A 27,097-nucleotide genomic window follows, 5' to 3' on the forward strand; every position below is an offset into this window, starting at 1 on the left:
TCCTCTTTCTTGCATAATAATGGAAAACCCAAGTTTTTCACTGGACACGTGGCATCCCAGAATAAAAATAAAGACCATATTTTCCAGTATCTCTTGCAGATAGTTAGAGGCAGAGGACTCAAGTCTGGCCAAGGAGCGGTAAGTGGAAGTGTGGTGTGGTGCTTCAGAAAATCATGCCTAAAAAATAGGCAATTTGTATGGGTTTACCCTTTTCTTCTTCACTCTGTCCTTTATTCTCTGCCTGGAATGCAGGTGTGATGGTTAGAGCCACATGCTACATTGGACCATGAGGGGCCACCCCACTGGATGGGATAGTGGTGACTTGGAAGGATCCGAAGTCCCCAAGGGCTTTATGGAGCAGGTCCATACCTGCACAGACACGTCACCTCCATTTATTTGGTGTTCCTGTTCCTGGCCGCCAAGCCTAGTCCTACCCGGTACCATCTTTCTGGTCACTGTGTAGAGAATAAACAAGAAGGAAGACAAGGGCAAAAATAAGAATAATGTTTATTTCATGAATAAGAATGTTGAGGCTTGGCAAAATTAAGTGAAAAAGCTGTGGTTAAAGGCACTGGTTTGTAAAGCCAGCAAACCTGCTCCTGTTTAAACCAGGGCTCCAGCACCTTGTAGTCTGGGACCCTTGGGCAGGCCAGCTCCCTAGCCTCACTAAGCCTTGATTTCCTCAATGGTAGCATGGGGGTAAAACAATACCTACCAGACTATTACTGTGAGCACTGAATACAGTATATGATGAGATCTAACCCAGCCTGGCCCAGGGTTGGGCTCCTCACCTGCTGGGTCCCTGTCCCTCCTCTTCTCTCCAGCTTTCACATCTCCTGCGCATGCCCAGAAAATAGTGACCCTTCCAAGAAGAGAGGACATCACACACAATTCGGAGGATATATTTGGGAAGGAAAGGAGAAAGACGAGAAAAAGAAGCCTTGGCTCATGGATAGGGCAGACTTTCAAGTTCTCAGAGGCTCTCCATTCACAGGAGATAAAGGTCAGTAGCGGCTCTGGATGTGCTGTAAGATCTAAGGGAAGAAGGCCAGCAGTTCACCCTACAGCTTGGGGGTCTGGCGACGTCGGTGCTCCATGCTCTTCCTGCTCCGGCCCCCTTCTTAACTCTCCCCTTCTCCATCGTCACCTCTTTCCCCTTCCAGAATAAAAATAGGAGTAGTGAAGAGCCTGGTAAATCATCTGGTTCTCAGGCGGCTTTTCCTTGATGTGACTGAATTTTTCATTGGCCTGGCAGGATGTTTTGAGACTGTGTGGAGAGCACTCTGGATGTTTTCTTTATCTGAGTACTAGGCTTTGGAATGCAAAGCAGCACATACATGTTTCCTTTTTGGTAGCAGATTCTCTTCCTCATTATGTTTTGCTCAGGCTAATATTAAAATGAATTGGCTTCCTCTGACAACAATAAGTGTAATAATAACAGGAAATGGCCCAGAATCACACAACAATAAAAATAGAGCTGGAGGGGAAGCAACAGGACTCTTGAGAACATTTTGCTGCCATATTTTTCCATTCTATTCCATCCCTTCCCACCCTATTTCATCCATCTATCTGTCCATTTACTGATTCAGAAAACTATGAATTGATTCAGAAAAGTATGCTTATAACTGGTGAACCTAATAGGGAGGATGAACAAACCAGTCTTTCTTCTTATAGCAGCAATTCGTGAAACATCAAATACCAGAAATTAGAAAAAGAATATGCTGTCAAATTCTGTATGAAGATTGACCTGTATTGTGCCTAATACAACACTTTTATTAAAAAAGGTTGAATCAAGGGGCACCTGGTGGCTCAGTCAGTTAAGCATCCAAATCTTGATTTCAACTCAGTCATGAGATCGAGCCCCGTGTTGGGCTCTGTGCTCAGCCTGGAGTCTGTTTGAGATTCTCTCTCTTTCCTTCTGCCTCTGCCTCTCTCCTGCTCTCTCTCTCTCTCTCTCTCTCTCTGTCTCTCAATAAAAAAAATAGGTTGAGTCAAAGTAATATATTTCCATTAATTATGTTCTACATTGAAGGCTCTGATCAGTCCTGTAGAAAAGCAACCTGGCTAAATTTATCTAACTTAACAAGGTTCAAATCTATTTGACCATGGAACTTTTTTTTCCTTTTTCATTGATGATTTAAGAACTTTGGAATTAGGATTACAGGATATACACCTTTCAAGGTTTTAGTTCTAAAGGGAATGTTCTACTTACATTCTGAAAGCTGCTTCCTGGGCATTTGGTCTTAATATAAGATTCCTTAATTGTGCTAGCTGGGTGTTTAGGCCTCCATAAGCAAAGAGGTTATTCTCTTACCAATAGTATACTTTGTTCAACAATATACTAATTCAACCAGGAATTTAGAAGGTAAAATGCCTTTGCCTTTGCAAGCTGGTGACCATTGTCTTGACCTTACCCATCTGGTATACATTCAGAAGGAGGGAAAGGAGATATCTGTGCTCCAAAGTACTTCCTTTTCTTCCCTTCATACGCAGGAAGTCCTCGGTCCCTTTTCTACCACAGGATGGGACCTCTGGCCAATTCACCTCATACCACACACAACCCCTCTTCCTTAAAGAGGGGCACTAAGAAGCAGTAACTATCTCTTCACTTACCTACATCTGGAGAATGGAAACTCCTTTGTAAAACCACCAAGGACTCACAGGGCAAATGGATGGGCAAAGAGTCTAACTTGTGTGTGTATTAAATGAGGTGACAGAAGACATGGCCTAGGTCAGCGTTCAGGAAAAGCCAGAGTGCACATGCTCAGCTGGCCTAGGTCTACAGGACACTTGGTACATAGCAAGCCACAATCAGTGAGCATGTGTGATTAACGACAATTGCCAGAAAGGATCACGCACAGAACCAAGGCTCAGCTAAGACCAAAAGGGGTCAGCTTGTGGACACCAGGGCTTTTTATTAGGTGAGACATCTGTTCCAATCTCTGTTGCCAATTAGGTTGTCATTAGACTCAGCCAACACTTATCGATAGCAGAGATGCCATTGAGAAGAGACATTAACACCTTTACCGCTAACTGTAAATCAGGGCTGCTCTGGTTGTCTGCGAGTATCTGCAAAACACCTCCTCCTGGCTTTTCCAGCTAGGAGTTCTTCTCTGTTCTGGAATGATGCACAGCCTGAGTGGTTGTCTGGAGACCCAGGCTCTGAGAACTCAGTGAGAGCTTCCAGGCAAAAGGAGCCTCATGGCAAACTTCATACCAGAAACATTTGTGTTTTTCTTTTTGACGTAACACATGTATGTAAGAGATCTAAAATACTATAATAATCAAAGGGAAGGTAATAAAGTTTACCCAGAATGTCACAATCCTAATATATGTCTTTCCAAGCTTTTTTCTTGACATTTGCTTTTTATTTCCACAGAGTTGACATTATGCCACTCCTGGTGTAAAAGCCTTTGTTTTGTTCCATGGCCGGCCCTCTGGAGATTCTCCTAGCCCTTTGCACCAGCTGTTCCCTCTTCATAGAATGTTCTTCCCTTGGTTACACCAGTGACTTGCTCCCTCATCTTCTCCAACTCACAGCTCAGATGTCACCTCCTCCAAGAAGACTTCCTGACCCAACAAGCTGAAATAATTGCTTCATTTTTCATTTTTTTATTCCCTTGCTGTTATATTTTCTTTCAGTGCACAACACCACCCGCTGTATCACAGAGTTGTCTGTTTCTTGCAGGTGTTCTCTACTGAAATTCAAGCACCAAGAAGGTAAGTGTTTTGTTTAGTTCATCACTGAATGTCCATAATCTAAAGCAGTGACTAGTTCATAGTAAGTGCTCAAAAAATAGCATTAAATGAGTGAATAAGTTTTGTTTTGTAACTTGCTTTCTTTTTCTGTAATAATATGGTACAGACCTTTTAGGTCACTAAGCATTCCTCAGCAACCCATTTTTTAAGACTACATCACATTCCACATTATGGCTCCATTGTAACCTAGTTAATCAGTCCCGTGGGTGAACATTTAGGTTAAGTGGTTCCCCACTCCGGGCTACTCCTCCCCCAATGTTTAAATATATGTAGGGAATTGAAAGCTTTTAAATGATTTCTCTACACTGGGAAAAACTTGAAATTTAGTTGCAGGTTAGTAAGCCTTTGATCAAAGAAGGAGCTTAAATTTCTCTAATAGAAAAGTTGAGGAAGAGGAGGACACATGCCTAACCAGCAGGATGGGTCACATCGGCCTTGGTACTCTGAGTACCAAGGCCGATGTGACCTGGTTTCCTCACATGTGGTTTTACATGAATACTTACAGATTGTAGGAAAAGAAGAAAGTACATAGAAATATGTGGGTGCGATGGGCTGAATCGTGTCCCTTCAAAACTCACCTGGTGAAGCCCTTACCCAAAGTACCTCGGAATGTGACTGTGGTTGAAGATAGGGTCTTTAGAGAAGCAATTAAGGTAAAATGAGGTCATGAGGTCATTAGGATGGGCTCTAATCCAATCTGACTGGTGTCCTTATAACAAGAGGAAATTCACACACAAAAAGAAACACACAAAAAAGGAAGATCACATGGGGACGCAAACCAAGGAGAAAGCCCTCAAAAGGAACCAAACCTGCTGATGCCTTAGTCTTGGACTTCCAGTCTCTAGAACTGTGGGAAAATAAATTTCCACTGGTTGAGCCACCCAGTCGTGGCATTTTGCTAGAAATGACAGCCCTAGATAATTAATATACTAGACAAAGGCAGTGATCTTAAAATGTCCCTAAAAAGATATTGGGGCTTCCTAATTATAATTTTTATTGCATATCAAAGGTCAAAATTTTCTGTGCAAACACTTCTGAAGTGAAAACAGAAGTCATTAGGTACATATGAACCAAGGGTCAAACATTTGCTTTACATGCAACTGTTTCTTGAATGCTTCATCTTAAAAATTAAGCAACAAAAATTAATGTATAGATCTTAAAGAAATCAATGAGAATATCAAAGAACTAAAAATGTCTGTGCTACTCAAGGGTCTGTTTCATTTCCCTTGTTCAGTATTCACCTATTTAGTCCTTAATTATTAATCTAATATTTAAAAAGCACTTAGTCTGTTTCCTAGAGATGTGACAGTGAGTGAGACGGATGCCTCTCTGCTATCATGGAATTTAAATCTATTGAGGGAAAGAGTTAAAATAACAGGTAATTACAGTCTCCTAGTGGCACAGGGAAGCTTCATCTCCTAAGTCAGAGGTGAGCAAGCTATAAAGGGCCAGAGAGTACATTGTTACAGCTTTGTGTGCATCTCTCTCAACTACTCAACTTGTAGAGTGAAAGCAGCAGTAGACAACATGTAAACAGAAGCCCAGCTGCGTTCCAATACAACTTTATTTATAAAAACAGGGTGCAGACCAGATTTGACACAGCACCACTGTTTGCTGGCACCAATTCTGAGTCTGACACCAGCTTGACCATGTTTTTCAGCTCAACACAGGACAGCTTTGGTATGTGTCCTGCACCTCACTAGGTGTGTCTAGTAAAGCACAGATAGATCCTTGGGCTTTGCAGTGTATGCAAGAGAACGAATGGTCCTATATGATCTAAGATCCTGAAAAACACAGTATATGAAAGAACATATCCCAGATGGCTCTGCCAAAAACGTGATGTCTGGTCACCGGAGCTTATGATAGTCCCTCCCTTCCCTCAGCTCTTCAGAACATGGGACACCACCCTTTCATACATTCCAAGCCAGCAGTGCCTGGTGGTTGTACCTAATGTTTGGGGCTGGACTGGCAGCCTCTGAGGATAACTGTCCTCCATTAAGGCTTATTCATGCTTCTTATCCAAGTTTCCAGAGGCTTCACTCTCAAAACAGTACTTCTCAGAAACCATGGTTTGTGGCCTAAAGGGCATATAACCACACCCTGAGGTAAAACTTCCAGACCACATTAAAACATGGGTGTGCACAGTTTCCAGAAATTTCTATGGAGAGTTGATCCACCTGTATATGGATGTGGTGTAAGTCCTTCAATCTTATAATTACAGACTCTCTGAAACACTCACACTCAATATAAAAAAGAACAAGGTTCAGAATCACTATGGACTTGGTCATAATTGTAAGGAACTTACGAACATCAACCCCACACAGAAAGAATTCCCAATCTGAAAGCAAGGACAAGGTGTAAGACTTAGAAGAGAAACAGCTCGTTAGGATGGAGGAGGTCATTCATGTATTCAGCAAATATTTATTTACTGCTTGCTCTGAGCTAGGTAGGCACTGTGCCAGGTGCTAGATGAGACAAAAACCACTGCCCTCATGAAGACCACAGCCTATAACCAGAGAAAAACTTCCTCGTAGATGAGACATTTGAGCTGAGAGGGGCCTTTATATTGCACACCTCCAGGGGCCACCATTCACGTCCTCCTGTATCAGTGGCAGCCCTGGATAGGTCAAATAGACAACTCGTGGAGTCTTACGTGGTAACCATGACTTGAGCCTTAAAGGACTGAGATTCTAGTAGGAAGGCAGTCCAGGTAGAGAAAAATAGTATGTGTAAAAGTATCAACTATCATTTAGTTAGTGCCTACTGTTGACAAGACTCTAGGCCCTGGTGTTAGGAAGAGGTAAATTCTTGTGACCTGAATTATAAAACCGGATCATTCCTTTAGTCATAGAATTTAAAAAATAGTTATTGAGCACTTAACCATGATCCAGGCTCTACTATAAGACATGAGGATATAGCGGAGAACAAGTCAGAAATGGTGCCCAACTTCATGGAATTTACAATCCAAAAACGTATTGAATAATTACAAGAATAATGAGTACATCAATATTTAAGTGCCCAGTCTCAGGAGTGCTTCTAACTGGGAGAACATACCTGGTTTCAGCAGTTAAGAGATTCTTGTGATGGAAGAGGGAGGAAGGAAAGGGGAGTGTGAGAGAGGAAACTAAGTTTGAATTAGTTAGGAAACCAAATGTCCACAGCAAAAACAAATCAGAAGTCTTCAAAGGAAGATGGTGGCTCAAAAGAGAGAGATTTATACACCATCTTCTTGCTAATCCCAGATATTAAGTCTCCACTGGAATGGGCAGGGAGAGAATTGGCCTCAGTATGTAATTTATGGACAGATGACCTTGTTTCTCTAAATGACAGTGTGAGCATCAGTGTGAGAACTACTGAATGGTAAGAGAACAGATTTATGAAGAGCTCTCTTCCACGACTCCCCTCAAACAGACAAACACAAACCATTCCTGAGAGTCTGGTCTTTTCTCTTGGAGAAATCCAAGCAGAGGAATCCCACAAACAATCTCTGTAGGGAGGGGAAGAGTGACCCATTGATAAATTTGGGAGCTGGAGAGAGGATGTGATATACTAATGCAGAAATTATGGACTGGGGCTGATGTTTGAGGTCAGACTTCTCAGAGAATGTCTGACATGTGATCCAGAAGCCAGCAGAATCCACCACACTTTATTTATCTGGGTGAATTAACCTCAAAGTACAGTGTCCCTTGAGAGGTTTGGGGAAGATGTGCTACAGTCAACACAAACACAGCAGCAGTGACTTGCATTCACAGGAAAAGCCAAATATCTTAGAGTTGTTCTCAAACCCTGGCACACACCAGAATCACCAGGAGAGCCTGTACAAACACAGGTTTCTGAGCCCCCCCTTCCTGAGCCTCTGAGTTAGGGAGCGATCTGGAGTCAAGGCCAAGAATTTGCATTTATTACAAGTTCCCAGGTGGTGCTGATATTGCTAGACCATGTGTTCATAACCACTCTTCCTCCATATACTGTGAGGCTTTTCAGGATCTGGCCCCAAGTCTCTTGTTCACACCTCCTTGCCATATTGTGTTTCCCATCATGCACTTGACTGTTCTAGAAAGCTGACTTGTTATTTTTCACATACCTAGAACACAAATGGATTCTCCTCTGTATTTGTTTACTCTGTTCCCTTCACTCTTAGCTCCTCAACTCTGCCTCATGAAATCCTTCAAAGACTGGCTTAAATACTGCTTTCTCCATCAAGCTTTTTTGCATCTCTAGAGAATTAATTGTTTAAGTTCATCTAGTGTTCTTTGCACTAATCTCTGTGGTAGAATCTGATCTCCCTGAAGATAGATAGATAATCTGTCTTTCAGGTATCTTGTTTATTTCATAAACACATTTAAGATCCTAGCTGGGTCCATGTGCCTGGACCTAGCTGGGAGCTATGGTTGCAGTGGGGAAAGATGGAAGCTCTAGACTTTCCAGAAACTAATTTCATGGGGGAGAAAGACAAACTGGTAACTACAATACAAAGTGATCAGTACTAATGGCTAGTTATAAGACCAGTTGGGAAAGATAACCAACACAATATTGGCTGGTTCATAACACAGTTCCCAGAAGAAAAGATTCCTTTCTGACATGTGAAGGATGAGTGAAATTTAAAGACAAAAGGTGTAGGAAGACAGAAGCAAGGAAAGGAGAATGGTAACCCAGGCCAGAGACAAGAGAGGAGGTTTGACTCAAGAGTCAAATATGGGGAAAGGAGGGACAGGAGATGAAGCTGAGGAAAAGCTGCGGTCAGTCTATGAAGATTCCTAAGTACCATGGGAAGCAGTTTCGATCCAATCAGGAGATGGAAACCACATGGTAGATCAAACAGGGGAAATTAGAGGCCATAAATTGATAACTAACATATCATGTCAGGAAATTTTAAATGAACTGTCACTTTCTCTTCTCAATCCATGCCCAGAAGGAAATCCAGAAGGAAAAGTAGCTCTTTCCATGGACAATTACATTTTTATTTCAATTTTCTCTAGTTTGCTACATGCACAACAGCAAAAATACCACCACCACACCTAGCACTGGGTTTAAGACATATTTTCCACCTAAAGCTATATTCCAGATTCAGGACCGGGCAAAGAGCAATTGGAAGTTCCTCAAGCCAAGCCTCAGGGAAATTCATCCAACATTCTCAATTGCATTGAAACCCCAAATCTAAAAAAGGCAATTTGTGCAGTGCCCATTATGGTTTTATTATGGAAGTTTCTGTACACTGCGGTCAGTGTCCTCCCAGTGCTCATGAAATGATGAGTCACAGAAAACGAGCTAGCGTGCATCATTTCAGAAGACTGACCATACAATATATTTATATGTGATATTTAAGACCCTTCATAGTAAACACATTTTAAATTTAGACATATATGTATATATTTGTACATAGAAGGTTTTGTGGAATAGCGAATAACCTCTCCTTGTTTATGTTCTAAAGGCTTAAAAGAAAGTTGAAATTACCCTACCCCTTTATGATACTTGTTTTGGTTATCATAGGAATCTAACAATTAAAAAAAGCGGGATCAGAGACTCCAACAAATCTTTCAGTTCCCTTATCTGGCTAAGAAGGAGAGTAAAAGTTCGAGAGCAGAGGGAATAAATCATAAAATGCCTATGGTTAGAGCCATTAAAACATTTGTAGGACCTTTGAATGCTTGAAAAATGACTCCTAACAACATTTCCCTTTGTACTTCTGAGGCTCCTCCAACCTCCCAATTGCTCTTCTGGTTCTCTTTATCTGTATTTACTCTCTAAATGTGGCATAGACTGAAGTTCCAGCATTAGCCTTATTGTTCAACACCCTCCCTTCTGTATGCTGTCAAACACATCAATGGCTTCAATGACCAAATCTCAATTCCCAGCCTTTCAATATTAATTCTGTATTTTCAGCTGCTTATTTATTGTAACTGAGCTATTCTTCTTTTCAGTCCTTTACTTCCGCTCAGTTAAAGATGAATCCATCGATATTTTTGCCAGGTAATGATACAGGACATCACACTAGAATGAGTAGAGTACATTTTCTCACCACTTCGATGTAAGGCTTTACCATGTGACTCATTTTGGACATGGGAATGTTAGCGGCCATAAAACAAGTTTTATATGTTCTTCTACCATCACCAGGATAGGAATATAACTCATATGGCTGCTGGTCCCAGATATGACATCTGCAGCAGACTTGAACCTTTCCTGCAGCTTGGAGCCAGGTGGGGCTAGAGGAAGAGATGACACAGGTGCATGAGAAAACTTTTGAGGGTGAGAGATATTGTTTTGACTGTGGTGATGGTTTCACAGATATATTCATATGTCCAAATATCAAGCTTTACACTTCAAATATTTGGGAATTATTGTATGTCAATTACATGTCAATAACTATTAAAGTGTGTTTTTTAATGGTCAACTGTTACATGAAATTTCAAAATTAATAATAGAGTTTTCTCATCTTTATGCGGGATTCATTTGCAATTGTTCATCTAAGTTCCACATTCAGTTAATTTCTTTTTATTACTTAACTTACAAAATTAGAATATTTTAAATAAATTTTTTGTGCCTGCTGACTTGGAGAGTTACCTATGACATATTTTTTGGTAATAAAAAGCAAGTTGCAGAGTAACACGTAGAGTAAAATATTGCCCTTTTGTTAATAAAAAGAATGAGAAAGAAAAGAACATATGTTTGCTTATTCGTATATCAGTTTACACGTTAGTTTAGCATAGAGGAAAGTGACTGGAACTGGCAGCAAGCGTTTAATGGTTTTGGATATCTAGTAGGTAAGGGTATCTTATCTAATGCTGAAAATTACCTTTTTTCAACTTGGCGGATATTTATTGGTCAGTGAATTCCTAATGCACCCATTTTGTTGCCTTCTGCTCTCAAAAGTATTTCTTCTTAGTGAATTGGAGCCTTTGGATGTGGTTTTAAAATATGCCTGGTAACATATCATTAGTAATTATCCTCAACAAGTAAAGAAAATCATTAAGCACTGGAAAGGAGTTAAACTCCCAGCAATGAAAGGGTTTGTACCAGTTTGACTTTCTTAAGTAGCCCCTAATATATCATCTAGTGCTTGACATTGAAAGTCAAGGCATTTTGGAACCAACACAGACTGTATACTGTTGAGATGGTCCACTTGAGCAAGCCACTTGAAATGATATTTAAAAAGAGTATTTTAGTGTCATGGAAAAAAATTTTTCTCATCTTTCACTGGAAAAAAAATCGTAAGAGCACATTCTCCCTCAAGAACCAGCATACTCCAGGGCCAAAAAGCAAATGTTCTACTTGCTTGCTCAGTTAATAACAAAGACTAGAAAAGACATTCGCTCATTAGAGTGGTTTGCTGGGACTTGGAATGCTCCCCATTTCTTCCAACTCTGACTCAGGAGTAAGGGGCAGAGCATCAGGGACACCTCGTTGCATAATTTGGGGGGTTAATACTGCCATTGTCTTCCTCAAGCACAGTGTCCATACCGTTTCTTGGAGTTGTTTCTGTCGAATCTCTTTGACTCAAGCAGTGTGTGAACAGGTATTGGGGGCAAGGCCTTTTATTTACATGGAAAGGCCATTACCCTGATTCTAGTGACCTTATGCAGCCTGCACAGGAATCGCAAAATAACAGCTAACTGCGTGAAAAATGTCTTCTCCTGTTGCAGGGGCTTAGAGCAAGTAAATGGAACAAGACGTTGTCTTGAACTTTACCCTAATATACACCCTGCATAAAAGCTAAGAATTGATCCATATTCTGCATCTAAATAATTCATTCTATAATAAAGTGATAGCAACTTCTCTCCATTGTGCACTACCACAAATAAAAAGTCCAAAAGTGTCACTGGATGAGAGAATCTTGCCAAAGCCTCATCCCAAGTTCTTCCAGGGCATAATATTTTTTATTTAACTTGAGGCCAGATTTGTAACAGTCTTGGCCACAGTATGACTAAGTTGTTTTGCTTCGAGGAGTTTGAATTTGGATGATACTTCAAGATCTTTGGTCTCTTCACTGTCTTAACTAATTCACCAATTTTGTATTGGAAAGCATTATTTTGTCCTTATTCTGGAGAAACTCAAGTACTTAATAGTGATACCACTATTGAAAATTAAGTGAATATGTTGTTGACTTTATGTTCCTACTGTACAAATTTTCAAAATAAATACTACCCTGGGTGTTAGAGAGTAATGCAATCTAACATTCAAATATGTACTCATTCATTCATTCATTTTGAAAGTCAAGATTCTTTAGGTATAATTTGCTTATAGTAGGATATACTCTCAGATATTTATTTTGATTCTTCCTGTGCACACATTTGGGAGATAGGAAATATATCACATTAGCACACATAGCCATTTGTCTCAATATATACATATTTACATTTACACCCAAGTCCTATTCCTTGTTTATAACATTATTTTGAGCTGTAGTAATTGTACACCTATTTTTTTCTGTTCTCTATATTTTATTTTTATTTTTTATTGTTAGTTTCAGGGGTAGAATTCAGTGATTCATGTACACCTATTTTTATCACTAATTTTGCACTCAGCAAATCACTTTTGAGCCACTGATCTATTTATAAGAATTGTAGATATTGAACAACATAGTGATGATGGAAAATGAGATTTAAGCAAATGTAAACACTAATGAAGTGAAAACAAACTAGTCAAGTTAAGTGAACGGTAGCCAAAACAACCTTAAAAAATATAATAGAATCTCTGTGAAAACCACAATTATTTTTACAGTTCAAGTTGTTGAAAAAATATGAGTAAATTTTGATCAGACTTTTCCTTGGTAACCAGCAAGTCATTTCTAACTGCCAACAAAAAAGCACTTAAAGAAATACAGCTTTGAAGTGTCTACCATCATGTAGAACAAATTAACAAATGAATAAACTGAGCTGAAGGATTTGGGGAAATAAGTCACCAGGTTAACTCACCCAATAGTTCCAGTGAATACACCTAATCTCTCTCTATCAAAGACTAAGAACTTCTTATCCAAATAGAGGACACTACTTCAAAGTGACAAAGGCCAACACGTACCAGTAGAGAGCTACCAGCAAGGATAAAAATGTGAGAAATGAGAAACTCCTTATTCTCGGCTTTGTATTTAGGCAGGTGTTAAGAAGCTCTCCAGATCGTTCTTAAAGATAGAATAAAACAGTGAAAGGAATGGTACTTGGGCTGGAACATATATATCCTTCTTACCTTAAGTGACTGATGATGGTCCCTGTGGATTCTTGATGTCCGATTACAAAATCTACTGGATGTTTTGAACAATGATGCTGAGTCCTTTCAAATGTATGTCATCTATTTGTGGGAATATCAGGTTTCCTTCATGTCTCTGAGTTTCTTCTATTAATCTGATTACAGTTTGCAAAATACTGATTTACCCTTTTTTATTAGCAACACTCATGGTCTATGATTATCTGGAGAGACAATGGCATATATAAATATTTATACCTAATTTCACAATCTAGTGCATTCCATTTGATTTGGGATTTCCATATCCTCACCCTGCAAAGTTCAACCTCAACACAAGTGAAGAGGTTAGTTTTGTTTCATTACCAAAAGTCAGCTTCCCCAGTTTGCCTCTAAAGCAGCTGTTCTAAGAAGAGGAGAGGAGAGGAGAGGAGAGGAGAGGAGAGGAGAGGAGAGGAGAGGAGAGGAGAGGAGAGGAGAGGAGGATGGCACAGATGGGCTGAAGTTCATTCCCAGCTCAGTCACTTCCAGCTCTTGGAATACTGGGACTTTGGGAAAAGCTATTTAATGTATTTATGTCTCAGTTTGCTCATCTGTGAAGTGGAGAGAATCATAATAGCTATCCCTTAGAGAAGCTGTGAAAATAAAAAAGATGATTTATGCAAAGAGCTAAGCCAAACACCTGACACATCATAGCCACTGAAGGCCACTACCACCACCTCACCACTAGTCATCCTACTACTAACAATACTGGTTGTCATCAATTGCTACATGTGAAAATATTCCCACTAAGATAAGGCACTCTAAACAATAAAATGTATAGAGTTTTATAAATCCCCTTCCTTCTATCTCCACCCTTTAAACCATTTGGCGACAGGCTACTATTGCAAACATGTAAAGAATTGTCTGTAGCCTTGGGATTTCATTCATTCACTTGATCACAAATGATTTATTGAACACCTGCCACGCGCCAGGCACTCTTCTGAATACTGAAGGTACAGTGGTGACCAAAAATAGACAGAGTCCCTGTCCTGTCCACATAACATCTACAATCTAATGGGTGAGAAACATGATAAATAAATCATCATAAACACGAATGGATAATTAAGAATGTGGGTAATTATAAACACTGGGGTTTTCCTCTTTTAAGAACATTAATGCTTTTAAAAAGTCCAGAAGTTGCATAATTTTCAGACAATTCTAAAAGTCACTACTCTGAAACTCTGCAGCAACTTGAAACTTTGCCTGCATTTGCATTAAGGGCATTTTGAAAATTAATTCCTGTACCTTGTTAGGAATGTATTTCTTTGTATGGGAACTATATTTCCTGCAACTGAAAATTAATGTAAGATGTTGGCTGCCCTGGAATGGAACAACCGACCGTATGAAATCATTTTGTGGTTTGATACTTCATTATTAGCCAAAGGAGTCTCCACCTCCCCCCTTCCAGACCCCAACCTTATGCCACTGCAAATAGCAATTAGTTCAAGTAGAAAAGATTACAGCCAGGTGCACTGTTTGAAGTTTTGGGGGTTTTTTTTTCTCTTTTAGTTGTGGTGAGGGTGGGAGTGTGGGGGATGTCAGGAGGAGAAACCTCTTTTGTTAAGTATTTGCAGTCTGTGGGCATCCTGGTAATTCAACAGGCATCTGTGGAATTTTAGGGCATTGGGACCTTTTGTGTTTAACCATCAAGCTCTAACCTCAAGGGCGTTTGCTGTGGGTTGAAATGGGAGCCGTGAGGCTTATTCACTGATGTGCAAAATGACATGATCCTCTTAAGGGTTAGAATGAGTTTCATTAAGATGAAAGGCAAGGACATGGTGAAGCTTAATATTTATAGAGGAATCCAAGAGATATTTATTAAAATTGAATTATCTTTTTATGAATACATAACATGTGGCAGATAAAGCATGTTTGCATGATGACTCTTTTACATCTCAGGAAAGCAGAGGCACAAATACCTGTGATTTTCTTTCTGGTTTGTTTTTGGGTTTTGTTTTGTTTTGTTTTGTTTTGTTTTTGAGAGTGTTTAGAATTCTTCGTGTAAAACTTAGGTACATTTGAAAATTAGAATTGAATTAAAAGAAATATATTGAGTGCTATTATAGGTTCCCCCTTCAAGGACTCTGAAATCCTCCCAGGGTGTATTATTTATTGCACTGGTCCCTCAAACTTCCCAGGCAGAAAAGAGTGACCCAGGAATATCAAATTCTGAGTACAGAATGAAGAGGGGTCAGTAGCCTCCGAATGGCCCCATGCTGAGCTAATCTTGAGAGCCTCAGTCTTAGTATTCATTAACTAATGGAAACATCAGCACTCCTGCCTCCTCTCAGAGGCATCCTGAGAATGAAAGGGGACAAAGGAAGGGTTGGCATTTCTCTGAAGCAAAACTCCTGCTGTACAGATAACAGGAGAGGAATAACATTAGGGCTTTTTCTCTGGTCTGAAATCTTTGGGGACAAGGTCTTACTGGTTTCTTGTCCAACTATAAATCTTGATCACATAAAAAAATGTGTAAAAGAAGAAAAAAATTATCTAAAGAAGTGTCTAGAAAAGTATAAAATCCACTAACTCCCAAGTTGGTGAAAAGCATGAAACAGAGGATTAGCTTTGTAATTTTAGCAGAATCTGGAGCCAGACAGTCCACAGGTTCAAAGCCAATTCTGCTACCTCAATTTCCTCGTCTGTAAAGTGGGGTCTCTAATATCTAACTCATGGGGACATTATGAAGGTTAATTAAAATAGTCTCCGTTAAAAATCTACACTCATCAGTTTTAACTGCCTGTAGCAGAAAATCCAAAATAAGAACACCTTAACTGCCAGGGATTCATTTTCACAGGTCCAAGATGTTGGGAGAGAGCAGACTATAGCTGATAACTCAGGTACCACGTCATCACAGGGAGTGAGGAGCCTATCTTTAGCTCTGTCATCTTAGAAAGAGATGATGTCTTCAAGGTAATCTCCATGTCAAGCACCAGGAATGGGGTAAAAGACTTTCCTCAAATGTTTGTTCACCTTTTAAGAAGCCCTCAGGTGGTGGGGTGGGGGTGGGGGGCTCTGGGTGCCTCAGTTGGCTAAGCATCAGACTCTTGATTTTGGCTCAGGCCATGATCTCAGGGGTTGTGAGACTGGGCTCAGTGCTCAGTATGAGTCTGCTTGAGATTCTCTGTCTCTCCTTCTGCTCCTCCCTCCTGTTCTCTCTCTCTCTCTCTCTCTCTCTCCTCTCTGTCTCTCTCTGTCTCTCTCAAAAAAAAATAAGTCTTTTTTTTTTTTTTTTAAGCCCTCTGGAAGTCTTTCCCAACATTTTCATTTTGGATCATTGGCTGAGTCACGTGGTCACACCCAAGCCAAGGAAGACTGGGAATTATAGACATCATTATCTCAATAATGTAAGGGTCTATCAGTAAGGAAGAGCTTGAGTGTGAGTAGGCAACTGGTAGTCTCTCCCAGACTTCAGAATACCTAGAAAAGAGGAACTATTCTAATATGCTCCTCCTTTACATCTAATAAGTAACTATATTTTTTATCAACTCCCCTACCCCTAAATTTTTCCCATATGTAGCCTCTCCTCTTTATCCCCTAGGTCTTTGTTATGATCCAAGGCTTCACAATCCCTAACCTAACTCAGCAATTAACTTTCCAATTATGTTCCCTGTTCCTTCTCTCCATGGTCCCTAATCCACTCCAAACACTGCTATCAGAGCATCTTTCCAAAAGGAAAGTGGAATAATTTCTCTCCTTTGCTTAAAAATCCTTAAGGGATCCCCTAGGAGATCCTTTGTGACCTAAAGCTCCAGTAAACATCACAAATTCTTCCATTTGAAAAGAAATGAAGTCCTGCTCACTTTCCCAGCCTAATCTATATTTGCTTCCAACCTTATATTTCTAGTTCCATTAACAGTTGCTTCTTTTGCTCCCAAGATCAGCTCCTAATCCATCAGCAAAGTCTGCCACATGGCCTTCAGAGCATACCCTCACTCTACTTTTCATCTCTTCAGCTGCTGCTGCCCTGTCTAACCCACCCTCACCTCCAGCCTGGAAGACCACCATAGTTCCTCCTCTTGTCTTGCTGCTCCCTCTTTTACCCTCTTCACCCAGCTGTAAAGAAGATCATGTTATTTCTCTGAATGCCCATCTTCTGTGGAATCCGAAGTGCTCACATGAGGGCTACAGGACCCCACACACATTGTCCCCTGCTTCCCTCTCCAATCTCCTCTAACTCAATCTTTTACAGCCAGATTGTTGTCTTTGACGTACCTTTAACAAGGTCCAGAAAGCTTCTTTTCAGTACATTTACATGTGCTGTTCTCCCTGCCATGAATTCTCTACCTGCCTTCTCTGCGAGAGCATAAGCATCATAAGGGCACTGCCCTGCGTTCATCTCTATGCTCCTAGCACACAGAACACTGTCTAGCAGGAAGAAGGCACTCAATAAATATTTGACGAACTAATGAATGAGTTGTATGCCCTGCTATTTCTGTTTGATGCTCTTACCTTAAGAATGTGGGAAAAATTAGACCTGGTTGAATTTGAATCTCAATCTGTCTTTAGTGATAACCTTGGTCAAGTCACCTCTGAGGGCAGTTTCTACATTTATAAAATAGAAAATCTGGGGATGTCTGGGTGGCTCAGTCAGTGAAGCAGCTGCCTTTGGCTCAGGTCATGATCCCAGGGCCCTGGGATGGAGCCCCAAGTCAGGCTCCCTGATCAGTAGGGAATCTGCTTCTCCCTCTCCCTCTGCCCCGTCCCCTATTTGTGCTTTCTCTCTCTCTCTCTCTAATAAAACCTTTTTTAAAGAAATAGAAAATATGTAAAATACTCTGAATTTTTGTGAGACTAAATAATATGGTAAATGTTAGTCTTTTCAGCTAGGAAATTTGAGTTGATGCAGTCAAGTGATCCTTGTGACAAGGACCTGGCAGTGTCTGAAATGTGTCACAGAAATGTGATTTCTCTGTGGGCTGCATGGAATCTTCTGGTTGTTAAAGCTACATGGCTGGCTCCAAGACTATACAATTGAGGTTTCTTATTCTCTAAGAATGGCATTCTCTTCTAGGAATGTGTTTTCCTAGGAAGGAATCTTCTAATATACCCTTACTTTGAAATAAAAATACATTATGAGCAACATATTGATAGGAAAACCACATGTTTTTAATATTCTTCCCTGTGTCTCTATCAGAACTTTGTCTTTATCATGCCTTATGTCCTTCAGTGGGAAGGAAAACGGTGCTCATAGACTTTGTTCCTCTGTCAAATATATTTTGCTCATTTACTCCCTTCTGATTGACACACATTCAGAAGTTTGTGCAGTGGATAGGATGGTGGCTGCAGTGATCTTATGTCCTAGCTTTCACCTTTTGTCCCACTGTAATTATTAATAGAGCCCCTCTCACTCTCAAACATGTTCCGGTTTAGACAATGAATTATGTTGTCACCCTACTTACTGTCTACATTTAAAAGCACATTTTGACATGAATGACTTTGGAGACTCATTACATTTCTTTTTTTTTTCTCTTGCTGTCTTACTATCTTACTCAGACAATAGTCTCAAAACACTCTTTATAATTACTACTTTGCTTACATCACAAACTGAACTTAAGGGTTGTTTAATTCTTATGCTATGCAATGCCTCCCTCCTGCTTTCCTCCAAATCCTTTTCCCAATATAATTTTTCTGATTAGCTCATTATGTACCTATAGCAACAAATGGAAATAAGTTTCATTCAGACAAATATATGTTAACTTACCTGATTTTTCCCACTCTGAGTAACCAAATCTTGACTCTGCTAGTTCAGTATGGCCCACTTAGCCCAAGAAGTGACAGCGCACAGAGATGTTCTGAGACATTGAAGAACTGACAAAGAGGATGACATATGTAGGAGGCATCACATTGTGTGTCAACTTTAGTATTAATATTCTTATTCCAATAAGACTACCTTAAGTCAGCTTTAGAATGATAGGTACACAGACTGCCTAAGCTCAAACAAGCATTGCACATTAGTGCTCCCCACTCACTATCTTAAAGATAAGGGGGAAAAATGGCCACTTTAACACAAACAATTATGCTTTCATGGGAAAGAGGAGTAGAACAGTTACAAAGTAGGGATGGTGTTCTATTTGAGTACAATTCCAATACACTGGCTGCTTAGGTGATTTTTGTGTGTGAGTGAGCAAAATTTAGTTCTCTGAATAGTAAGACTCCATTTTCATAAGTAATCAAATATCTGATTAAACATAGGAAGTGATTTGGTAACACAGAGTCTTCATTTCCTAGACAGATAACTTTAAAAGAAAGCTTTTGTTTATAATGCCTTATTACAAGCAAATAAATGGCTCAAAAATTTTTTTAGTTTCTTTAACAAGGAGAAAACAAAACTTTAATTTTGCACCAGTGTACTTTTGACATTAAAACTCATTTTCTTACATTTATCCTAATCTTAGCCAGTACTGACCACATATGAAATTCCTTTCCAGAGTTGTCTTTTCCATAAGCCTTCCACAGCTTTTTTTCTTTATGTCCAGATTTTGTCCTAAGTTTTTCCTCTGTAAATAACCAGCCTCGCTTTAGGACAAATTTATTCTCCCCCCACAACAAAAATGCTTTCCTTATGCTTTTTCTTACCATAAACACATCTTACTTTCCTTGCATGGAGTCATTTCCCTTATTACTTCCGGCAGTCTTAATTAAATTGATTAGAATTCTTAACTCTTGGAAATTTTTTTTTAATTTTAAAAAATGTTTTTATTGAAATGTAGTTGACACACAATGCTACATTGGTTTCAGGTGTATTACATAGTGATTCAACATCTCTATATGTTCTGAGAAGCTCACCACAAGTGTAGCTATCATCTGTCACCATATAATGCTTTGCAATACTATTGACTATATTCCTTATGCTGTATCTTTCATCCCTGTGACTTATTCTTTCCATAACTTGGAAGCCTGTATCTCCCACTGCCCTTCTGCTTAGGTGATGTTTGTAAAGGAGCCAGGTGGCTGAATCTGGGCTCAGTGAGAAGGAGGATTGTGATTGATTAGTGATGTCTGCCTTGGGCATAGATAAGGAAAGGGGACATAAATAAGGTCCATGCATTAGCATACCCTGTTCTAGGGCAAGGGCTTCAGCAGAGAGATTAATGGCATATAAATTGGTGCTAGATCAACAGTAGAACTCTCCTTTTTATCAATGACACAACTATGGGCCCATGAGGACAAGTAACTTTCTAGAGTTCTCCAGCTCAGTCAGTTAGTGGCTCAACCATTACTAATCAAGAATCTGGTCTGTTAGATGTTGATCCATTAAAAGAGGAGGAAAAAAGAAAAGGACGGTAAAGGTACACTTCCTCTTCCTCCCAATTTTGCTCCAGGTTATCTCTCTATCTAAGGAAACAAAAGCAAAACAAGGCAAAGCAACAAATAAACAAAAGATGAACGAGGTTGATCTTTAATGGGCCACATAAATTTGTCCAAGTTCAAAAGCCATGGACAACAGATATTCTCTGTTTCTTAACAAGGAAAGTTCCATTTAAAGCAGTTTGTTGACAGTTTCATCATTGAATGCAATCAAGTTTTTTTCTCCAGAGATGAACATGAGGGCCATACGAGTCCAGCAGTATCCAGGGAATATGTCCTCTGTTTGGAATTTTCTGGGAGGGGTTGGAATGAACTGTAACAGCTGTGAGTGGCTTTCAGAGAACTCCCTGTGCTCTTGCTGCTGAAATCAGTAGTGTGACCTAAGTGACTTAAAAGCAGCTTGGTGTTAGCTTTGCCATTGAATGTAATTAGCCTTTTTTATGAATTTATTTTTTTCTGTTTCTTGCTTTCTGGAAATTAACCAGCTTCAGCTATGTGCAAATGATGGGGGAGAAGGGAAAAGGCAGGAATAAGCACCTTCCTTGTCACTTCTGTCTACCCTCAAGTCTGAAGCTTTCCAAAACCAACCATGACAAACACAAGATAGCTTAAAAAGAGAAAGGTCCTTATGATACAGCACCACGTACCCTGCCTGATTCCCAGTAAAGAGCTCCAGCCAACCAAGAGCCCACTGGGGGACCACACTTAATTATAATCAAGATTCATTTCCCACCAGGCTCAAATATCAATGCAATTTTTTAATCTGGGGGAAAAAAATCACATGGACTTTATCTCTAGGCTTCAAAGTGTCACTCATACCTGAAACTGACCTTACCAGCTCCTGTTTCTCAGGGGTATCCCCAACCCTATGCTATTTCCTCCACAGGAAATATTTTTGGGATTTCAGAATCAATGAGATTTTCTTAGCCTTTTGTAATCACACCAGGTAACAAATGCTTATTCTGCTCTCATACAGGACAAACTGTTCTTATTTGTAAGAGTAGGCAAAATTGTCCTCTTTCCCATCATTAGACCATAATTCAAAGTGCTTTTTTACTTTGGGCTATGTTGGAGTGTCTAGATTCAAAACATACAGGGGTCAGGAGGTGAACAAAAACGTGTGAATGGGATGAACAGCTATGGGGATTAGTGGAGTCCAAAGAACTGGATAGTAACTGCTCCTTTAAATGAATTTGCATTTATTTTTTAAGCTACTGATTATCAAACAAAATACCCCACATTGTAGTCCTGGAACTTTCAGCTCCAATAATAAGACTAACATTTATTGGGCACTTCCTACATGCCAGGCACTCCTTTGAGAAGTTCACCTATACTGAGTCACTTAATCATCACAACATTCCTAAAATAACCACTGCTAATATTTTTCTTTCACAGAAAGTAAAACCGAGGCACAGAAAATATTGCACACCTTGTGTGCAAAGTGCAAAGGCCCCGTGGCAGAAAACAAAAATAATCATGCAGTCAATAAGTGAAGGGATAAAATTTGAGTTCAAAGCTCTCCATTTCTGGATCCCACACATTTAGCTCAAGAGTAAGTATCAAAATTGATATCTTCAACATTTGCCAAACTATTTTGAACCCAGATACCTAAACCATGACATGGATGAAGAAGTAAATGAGGATTTAGAGTAAAAGGGAGCCCAAGAGAGATGGCTACCCTCCCCCAAGCCAAACCAAAGGGCACAATGTGGCCTCTGTAGATGAAGATGATACAACTGAAAATAGTGCTCCTTTGTTGGTATGTTTTGTGCCCTACCATGGAGATATTAAATCTTAAAAGAGTTCCAAACCATACACTCAGCTTAGCTGGCATCCATCTGTTGATGGCTAATTCCAAACCAAAGCTCCATTTGGATACTACAGGTGCCTCTTCAATTATTCAGACAGCATATGATGACCATCCTCAATTACGCTATTGTTTAAGTGATACATTGCCCTGGTGATGATGTACCTGGCTCCAGGCACCCAACAGATCCTGCCTATTGTCTTTTTAAAGGCACACAGTACTGATGTATTTTTATAGGTCATCACCAATGTGAGAAACAAAACTAAGTAACAGGTGGTCATAGGAACCCCACTGGGATTGTCCAACCCTCTCCGGAACATCTCCACCCAGATACTCCACAGGCACCTAAAAACCCAGCCTGGTTCAAAATGAGCAATTTATCTCCTCCCTCATTTCCAAACCCATTCCTCCTGGAGCATTATTCATGCAAACAAACAATTCCACCATCTTGCTAGTCTACCTAATTGAACTACCTTATGCTTTCCCCTCTCCCTCAAACCCCACATCTAGTTGGTCATTGATTTTTCTTCTGAAACAGCTCTCAGAGTTACCTCCCACCTTCTCTTCTATCACTGTCTTGCGTTGGCCTAGTTTTTTTTTCCCATATGAGCTACTGAAGTTGCTCCTTCTGTATTCTCCCTAACTTTTCTGTCTTTCCCTCCCAGGATCCCAGACTCCAGTCTGAGTGACCTTCCCAACATGCAAGCATCCTTAAGTTTATTTTATCTATACTCCCATTTACTCTGTCTCTTATAGTTCAGTGTCCTCAGCAAGACCTTTTACCTCCACCTACACCCACTCCTCATCCAAGCCCATCACCCCAACCCAACACCACTCCAGAACTCTATATACCTGCCACCCAGCCATTGTATACCTCTAGGCACTTGCACATGGTTTCCTTCTGTTTGGGATGTTTCTCTATTTGGTTAACTCATATTTATCTTTCAAGACACAGACCAATTTTCATTCTCTGTGAAGTCTCTATAGATTCCTTTGGGTAGATTAATATACTCTCTCTTTTAGATCCCAAGCTCTGGTCATTCCTTTATTATTCTCTTGAAATTAAAAGCTTTCAAGTCTGTTTTCTTCAATAGAGGATGAGATTATGAATATAAAGGATAATATCTAATGTATATCACTCCACAGTGAACAACACATTTAGCATTATTGAATAAACATATCAAACATTCATCACCCAACAAATAGTTATAAAGTACCTGCCATTTGATAAGCATTGGACTAAATACTTGTTACACAACATTGAACAGAACCATATATGACCCCGTCCTCATGAAGATTGCAGTCAATGGCAGAAACAGATCAAACAAACATAATATCTATAAAGTTAAAGCTGCACTAACCATTCTGAAGCAAGATCTATGGTATTATGAGGATGAAGTTTGACCTAGTCAAGGAAATCAGGGAAAAATCTGAGCTGAGTTATGCAGTTACTTAGATGAAGAGGTGAGAGAAGATCAAGCAGGGGGAATAGTGTGTGCAAAGGCCCTGTGGCAGAAAGCAATCTAGAAAATACAGAAAACTGAAAGGAGGCTACAGCGGCTGGAGCAGCAAAAACAAGGTGAGCTTCTTGGAAGATGAGGCTAGAGATGTGGTCAGGGTCCACACCAAGCAGGGCTTTGTAATTCCCATTAAAAAGTTTTATCTCTCTTAAAAGCAATGGGAAACTGTGGCATTTAAGCCAGAGAGAGATAAGATTATTTTACATTCTGAGATCAGTGAGGAGGACACATGGGCTGTGGGAACACTGAGCAGAAAATGAGGACAAAAGCCAAAGTGAAAGAAGATGTTAACTTGCACTAGCTAGAGAAGCAGTGGTGGAGATGGAGAAGGTCGTAGATTTGTGAGACTTTTTAGGAGTTGAAAGTGACAGGATTTGCAGTACATCCAATCTATATGAAAAGACAGACAAGACTCTAGGCAGGAAATGTTCGAGTTGTATTCAGCAATACAAAGTAAAGATTTTCAACACCTGCACTGTGGGATTAGAAACCATTTATCTTTTCCACTGCAGATCTCAAGACTGTGGGAAGAAAAGATGAGGAGCAGAAATTAGGATTTCAGCTCCCTCAGCATCTGCAAGAGCTGAGCAGAGCAGCCAACCAAGGTAATAAAGATTTGCTTGGCCAATGTCACGACTCGTTCAGAGGGGCAGCTGGACCCCAAAAGGCCACGGAAGAGCTGATGGGAAAGTGAGAATAATTAGAGTGGGCATCCAATGAGGCTTGAGCTAAGTCTTGTGGGACCAGCAGATCTCCGACAGTAACAGAGTCAGAGAAAGCATCCCTGACAGGAGAACATGGGACTGGGTGACACCAAGTGAAGGAACTGGCTGTTGAGGTGCCTCTCCTAATTCCCATTTATTTCCTGTAGGCTAGGAAACAAGATAAGCAAGCTTGTTACTGATCCTGCTTAAACGATAATAAAACATCTAAGGGAGGGTGTGTGTTAGTACAAAGATACAAAGATCTGGCCTCTTGGAGGTCAGATAATGTTTCCATCTTGCCTTCCAGAGCTTGAGGCTATGTGCTGAAGGTCTGAGACGGCAGCAGCTATGTTAAAGCAGCGGAACCTTTGGTTGAGTGAAATGCTCCACACATTTTGAGAGTCTCCTGTCTTACAGGCCATGTACTAAGTTCTGGAACAAGAAAGATGGATAAGATATGGCATCTACCTAGCATTTCTTGTGATCTATAAAATGTTACCAAATAAGTAAAATGTTACCAAATAAGTTCAAATACAATATTAATGATACTGTTAAGCCTTTGAGTATGTACTTAAAATAAAAATGAAAAATTCTAACTGGACAAAATTCAATATATACAAGACCAGTGTGTCTGAAAGCACAATCTCCTTGGATTAGAAGCATATAAATCACTGAGGAATCTTGCTAAAATACATATTTTTTGCATCCAACTCAACCTATAGAATCAAACACCCTGAGGAGTGTGGTCTGAGAATCAACATTGTAAACAAGTTCTCCAGTGATTCTAATGCCCATTGAAAGTACCATTGAATTAAATCAAGAGTGAATCTGAATATTAGAAAATTAAGACTTGTCTTCTACTTTTTGTACCTTTCTTGGAAAAATGCGTAAATATTAAATGTCACCACCATTCCCCCCCCCCCAAAAAAAAACCCCTTGTTAATCCAGCTTCAAGGTAAAATCCTTAAATAGTCAATAATGGGAATTCCAAGGTGAAAATTATTTCCATCGTCTCTTGCCTACACATAAATAGTCTGGGCTCTTATTTGCCAATGCTAATCGCAAGCCTTCAGATGTGATTATTTATGCTGCCAAATCTATCATAAAATATAAGGTATAAATTACTCTTATGTGTGGTTTCTTACTAGCTTGGAGTATGTACATTTCAACCTCAGTGTGAAATCACATGGAGTTTGCTTCCATATGGCGTCTGTACATGTATAATTTGTAAAGACACCTGTCACTTTTGGTTAAGAGGAGATATCAATGAAATTGTGCTGTATTGTTCAGATTATGTCCCTACTGCTTTTCATCTTAGTCTCACTATTTTTTTTTTTAAAAAAGGAGAATCCATTTTGTAAGGAAGAGCTCACTCAAATTTTATTTTATTTTATTTTATTTTTCTCTCACTCAAATTTTGAATGAGGAAAAACCAAGTTAGATCTCGCCTAGAGATCTTTGTCCTATGTAGATTGTCAATAGGAACATGAAAAGAGCAGAAGTCTCCTACAAATGCTGCACACAGATAATAGAGCCTCAGAGAGAGGCCTGGGGGTGCTCAGAGAACCCAGAGGGGTGCCCTTCCCAAACTCAAGTCATAGGTAAGAAGTGCCAGAACTGGTGGAAAAGCTGCACCCCAGACTTTCAGCCCCTACCTGCCTCTGTGCTGCCAATCCAAGCTTTGATGATTTTGCCCTCTCCATGGTGGTTACAGAGTTCTTTACGTACAATGAATGACCCAGAATGGACTTTCTCATCATTGTTCCTCAAACATGGTGGCCTTATTCTCAAGAGGCAACAACTTCATTATACTCTGTCACTCCCTAAGTATAAAAACCAGCCAACCTCTAAGATGACAACCCATCTCCTGATCTATTTTTTCAGCTAGCCTCTTAAAAAAATCTTAAGGCCCAGCTTTGGGGCAGGAGGGTCTGTATGCATGCATGTGTACAAGTATGTGTGTATGTGTGCATGCTTGTGTTCAAGGGAGCAGGGCCAGGGGGGAGCCCGTCCTGTGTACCTGAAACAAAGCTTTGATCCACATCTTCCACTGCCCAGTAAAACAACTTGTAACCACAAAAGCATTTGGAGCACTGTCATCTGATCCAGCAGCCACGGGCCCCTTTTTTTTTCAGATAACCAAATACCTTCACAATGAGACCACTGCATTTGCCCAGAGGGGAGGTCCCCTCATCACTCACCTGCTGTCATTCCTTTCAGGGTCCCAGGATAGTCCAAGGGCCTTCACTGCAGGTTCTAATTGGCTTCGGCCTCTGGAGTAGACTTTCCCAGGTGAAAGGGGAGCAAATGTGGTTTTTCATTTATGTTCCTTATCATGGGTCTATGGGGAAGAACTAAAAAGGACCCAAGAGGCCATTAAGAACTTGCATTGAAAGGGGGAGGGAAGGTGAAGGGAGGAAAAGCTGGGAAAGTAGGAAATAAAAATAATCCAGTACTTTATTCAACTGTTTTATAACAAGTTGAAATCAGGCTCCTTCCAGATCTAAATGGATCCTCCAGTCCTGTAATTAAATTGAGAAAATGAAGCCCTTTCAAGCCTTTTGCTGCCTTTGATCGTTGTTGTTTTTGTAACTGCAGTGTAACCAGAGCTCCTTTTTCTGGGGCATGAGCCTCCCATGGGCAGCTGCAGATGGAGCGCCCACTGCCCCCCGGTCAGCCTGTGAGGGGTGATGGCCAGGCTGGGGGATGACACGGTCCCGGGAAAGCAGATCCCAGGAGATGCACCTGTACCGACAGGCCTCCCTCGGTGTGCATTTTCT

General features: G+C 40.2%; 2 long non-coding RNA genes across 3 annotated transcripts in view; one reads left to right on the plus strand and one right to left on the minus strand.

The window, feature by feature from the left end:
• Positions 1 to 25,442, plus strand: LOC144323019 (uncharacterized). 2 transcript variants are annotated; one of them, XR_013388577.1, is made up of 6 exons: positions 1 to 138; positions 825 to 1,003; positions 3,380 to 3,720; positions 21,682 to 21,838; positions 24,126 to 24,218; positions 24,625 to 25,442. It is a non-coding gene; the product is annotated as an uncharacterized LOC144323019 (long non-coding RNA). The 2 variants fall into 2 exon arrangements; XR_013388578.1 differs by having other exon boundaries at positions 5 to 138; positions 3,689 to 3,720.
• The window catches only part of LOC144323866 (uncharacterized), a 144,545-nt gene that overhangs the window by 21,082 nt on the left and 96,366 nt on the right, over positions 1 to 27,097 (minus strand). The window lies entirely within an intron of this gene.

The sequence above is a fragment of the Canis aureus genome, chromosome 11 (genome assembly GCF_053574225.1).
Source record: "Canis aureus isolate CA01 chromosome 11, VMU_Caureus_v.1.0, whole genome shotgun sequence".
In the NCBI taxonomy this organism is placed as follows: Eukaryota; Metazoa; Chordata; class Mammalia; order Carnivora; family Canidae; genus Canis; species Canis aureus.